General features: G+C 36.9%; 1 pseudogene; it reads right to left on the bottom strand.

Moving 5' to 3' along the window:
* Window positions 1–241: 241 nt before the first annotated feature.
* On the bottom strand, window positions 242–1,814 carry LOC145166733 (UDP-glycosyltransferase 88B1 pseudogene; annotated as a pseudogene).
* Between the last annotated feature and the right edge of the window lie 2,971 nt (window positions 1,815–4,785).

Raw genomic sequence — 4,785 nt, 5'->3', positions numbered from 1 at the left:
ATATAATTTATTAACGGGGCCCCCATGACGGTTTCGGGACGGGACTGCCAACCCCCGCCTCCGCCCCAAAACTAAAACGGGGGTTAAACTTGCCCCATCCCCGATTTTTTTCAACAAATGCCCCCATACGGGACGGGGCCCCCACAGGATTGGGGTCCGACGAGACTTTTTGAGATTCTAATGTGTTTGTTTTGAGAAAAAGAATTGAAACTAAAATTTCCCATTACAGATTATTAATCCATTGAGAATAACAAAATCATTACATCACATTCCAAATTTAGGCGAACATAAAGCAAGACATGCATTATTCAAGTACTTATGACATAACATTTGTCCTACACTATTGTACACATTTATGGCAACCATGATGCAACTAACTTGGACAATGCAACACGAGATGACCCATCGTCACTCATTGCCTTTTCAGCATCCTCTTTTCTTTTCATTGCCATCGACCTAACTGCTTTCCCTTCCTCCGATTCCATCAACTGCTTCACCCTCTTCTCCACCTCTGTCGCCGCCACCCTCCCACCGTCCGACTCATCCATCGGTAGAGCCAACTTCATTTCCTCCACCAACACCACCTTATTAAACCTTTGTTCTGCATAAAGCGGCCAAGCAACCATCGGAACACCCGCACATACTGCTTCCAACACTGAGTTCCACCCGCAATGAGTCACAAACCCACCCACAGACTCGTGGCTGAGAACCGCCACTTGTGACACCCAATTCTTCACTACAAATCCTCTATCTTTTGTACGATCTAAGAATCCTTCTGGAAGTAGCAAATTTAAATCTGGTTCCGGTAGTGGCAGAAAACGGTCCTCTGTATTGTTCGATGGTGGGCTTCGTACCACCCATAGAAATCGATGTCCACTCATCTCAAGCCCGATGGCGATCTCCTTTAACTGATCACTTGAAAACAAACCTAAACTTCCAAAACACAAATAAACAACACTATGACTTGGTTGAGAATCTAGCCAATTCAAACATGCATGAGAACCATCAGCATCGCCAGCAACAAGCGGTCCGATGCCGTAAACTGGTGGCGCATGCATATCTGTGGCATACGAACTGTTAGTCATGACATTAATCGCTTTTGGTTCTAGCGATTCAAATGTGTTGACAATGATCCCATTTGATCTGTGTATGTGCTCACTGAGTTCAAGAAAGTATGAATAAACAGTAGATGTTCTATCAAGAAGTGGGTCTGGCATCTCGGACGAGGGTATCGGGGGGATCCCTGGCAAATGGATGAGTTTGTTCATATCTTTGAAACTTCTGGTCGTGGTTCCATGAAGTGTCGGAAAGTTTAGGAGTAGCTGAAGACAACATGCACTAGAAGTTGAAAAGTAGTATACAGGAATGTTGAAATTAGTAGCCACAGACATCGCGTGCGTGCAAAAAAAGTCGATGATGAAGGCTGTAATGTGAGAGGAGAGAGAAATGGACTGTAAAGCATTCTTGATGTTCGGGGTGCTAAGTCGAGAAAGCTCAATGGTGATGGCTTCCATAGAGGAGTAAAGTTGGGGATCAAGAGGGATATCAGGAACATGGTGAAAAGTGATGGCAGGGAAGGTGGCGGAGATGTTGCGGACATAGGAGGCGGTGGTGCCGGTGTTAAAAGAGGGGATGAGTGTGAGGACGATGATGGAGAAGGAAGGATGGTGTCTGTGGATAAGTTTTCCGAGCTCTACCATTGATATGAGGTGGCCCATCCCTGGAGATGGATACAGAACTATACTCTCCATTTGGCTGCGGTGGTGCCGGCGTTAAAAGAGTGGATGAGTGTGGGAGTTGCTAAATCAATTTTCGTAATGGCACTGGTTGTCAAGACATCTTTTCGTTTATATAAAAAGTTTCAAATTATTTATTTAAAAATTTAATTTTTATTTACTATCACAATCGGAAAATTTTAGATCTAGCAAAGGTTTAAACCCTAACCAAGTATAAGTGAAACAACATTGCAATCTTTGTTGCATTGTATTATCTATAGACTTAGGGCATGTTTATAAGTTAGTAACTAAGCATGGATTAAAACCTAAGTTGATTTAAGCTAATATATGTCAACATAAATTAAAAGTTTAAAGTTTAAATCATATAATAACCCCTATATATGAGTTTTCGGTCCAAAGATCCAAGGATCTTTGGGTTTGCGGTCCAAGAAATTAGAGTAAGAGTAGTTTTCGGCCAAGAAAAGATGAAACAAGGAGTTTTCGGTTGTGAAATAGATTCAAAAGGGTGTTTTCGGTTTGCTATGGCCGAAATCACCTCCTTAGGCCCATCATAGGACCGAAAACCCAAAAGCCAAGGCCTTTTAACGCCGTAAACACTTTGATATATATATATATTCATCCGAAAACACTCCTCATTTCTCACATTTCACACCGCAAACACTTCACTTTTTGCTCTCAAGTATCATCCATAAACCCCATATCTTCAAGAGATTTCTACCTAGATCTTCTTATTTCCACCAAGAACATTCATCAGTATCTTCAAATCTTCAAGCCTACACTGAAAACGCCTAGAACTATTCCAAATAATTCCTAACGCTTTTGTAAGTATTCCTTACATAATTAAAGTGTTTTCTAACACTTTAATTATTATTTAAACCATTACTTAATTTATTATTTAAATTGATATCTTATTAATTTAAATACGATATCGTTTATAAATATTATTAGGACACGGCTACATTCACGTATTCTATCCCGGGGATTCTTCGCAATCACTTCGCGTACAAACTAGCACACACATTCGAGGTGAGTTCATACCCCTACGTTTTCACGATTTTTAAATTGTTTTAGTGGGGGGGATACAAGTAAAACACAAGAAATCTTTTATTTAAAAACATAAATTGCTTATTATGTTTTCTTACCGTTAATATGCAATTAAACGTGAAATTTATTAAATAAGCAACATACCGTTACTAATAAATTTACAAAGATTTACAAAACATGTTAAAACGCAACGGTTTTCACAATACGGAAATAAACATATAAACTATAATAGGTATAGTTTATGGAACAAAAGTACTATTTTACAAAGTTCAAGTTAACAATACGGAAACAAACTTATAAACTATAATAGGTATAGTTTATGGAACAAATGTACTATTTTACAAAGTTCAATTTACAATACGGAAACAAACTTATAAACTATAATAGGTATAGTTTATGGAACAAAGGTAATATTTTACAAAGTTCAAGTTACAATACGGAAACAATCTTATAAAGTAAAAGGGTTTTCAGTTATTACTCGTAAACACGTTGAAGCAATTTTTGAGACGTCTTCGTGTACTTATCTAAGTACTGGTAAAAGTCCTGCCTTATAAGCAGAGTCTCTTGTAGGGAGAGCGAGGTATTTGTGTATAGATCTATTTGGGACTGACAATCGTACACCTTAACTGTTAGCTATAGTTAGGCCGGCAGGCCTGGGGTAACAAATATCGTTAACATTCTGACGCTTAAATAACGTCGCGATCAGGGCGACTGGGTTACTATGGTTATAAGAACTCACAAGGAGAAAACAACGACATATTTACGAATAATATATTTTCAAATAATTTTATTTGAATATTAACTTTACATTCGGATTTCAGGGCAAATATACTTTCAAGGGTTTTATTTAAATAATAAAACAATATTACATTATTTGCAAGTACAATATTTCATATACGTCGGTTTTAGGACAACTCTATAATTGCTTAGTGTATATGCTAGAGTTATATAAAATTAACACCCGATCGACTTGGAATGTTTGGGTCCGCCTTACTTCTTGTTCCTTGTTTGGTTGTGGGCTTATGGCAGATCCATTACATTCGACGGCCTATTGAACCTTGATTTTATATAACTTGTGTACACTAAGGAATTATAGAAGGAAGTTACGGGATTTCTAGAATTACACACAGTTATACAAAACGTAATACATTATACTAATTACTAATACGGTACGAATAGAAGTTCAGAAAAACATATATCGAGGATCCTTATTTCTAAAGTCTATGATTACTTAATGTATAAGTTAGGATTATATACAATAAAGATCTGATAGGCAGTGGAATGTGTGATTTCCACCTTACTTCCTGTTCCTTGTTTGGTTGTGGGCTTAGGGCAGAATCACCCAATCGACTGCCCGTTCGATCTTAATTATATATAATTTGTATACATTAAGCAATCATAGGAGGTAACAGTACGGGTCATACCAATTACATGAACCATAACCTCGAATCACAGATTTTAAACATAAGAAACTTATACTTTTTGTTCTTAAAGTACTAAGACAATAACTTATTTACTAAGAAAATATTGGATTTTCTGGAAGAACACATTAACGTTTTCAATAACAAAGAACGTATCTTTTCAAGCAAAATACTTATAAACTCACCAACTTAAATGTTGAAACTTTTTCAAACCACTTGTATTCTTAGGAAAATTAGTAGATAGGTACCCTCTCAGGCGTTACGAAGACGGAGCATAGTAGCATCACGTCTCATCTTTTGCTATTGTTTTTAATGTTAAACAAACAATGTTTTGATCACAATGTAAATACCATGTTATCAGTACAATGATTGTTGTTACTTTGATTACTATTATGCATTTGTTGTGATACGGTACATAACGTCATCTACCCCCGAACGTTTTCGTCGTTCCAGTTTGGGTGTGTGACATTTACATTCTTATCATCATTATTTATTAGTTTTCTTTATTAAAATTTGATAACAAATATTAGCGAGTCATTGTTTTTTTTAACAGAAGCATAATACACACATCAACCTCTACCAAT

Source organism: Lactuca virosa, chromosome 1 (genome assembly GCF_052849685.1).
Source record: "Lactuca virosa cultivar CGN04683 chromosome 1, Lactuca_virosa_CGN04683_v6, whole genome shotgun sequence".
Lineage (NCBI taxonomy): Eukaryota > Viridiplantae > Streptophyta > Magnoliopsida > Asterales > Asteraceae > Lactuca > Lactuca virosa.
Note: the sequence above shows the minus strand (reverse complement) of the source record. Positions and strands in the feature narration are given on the sequence as shown.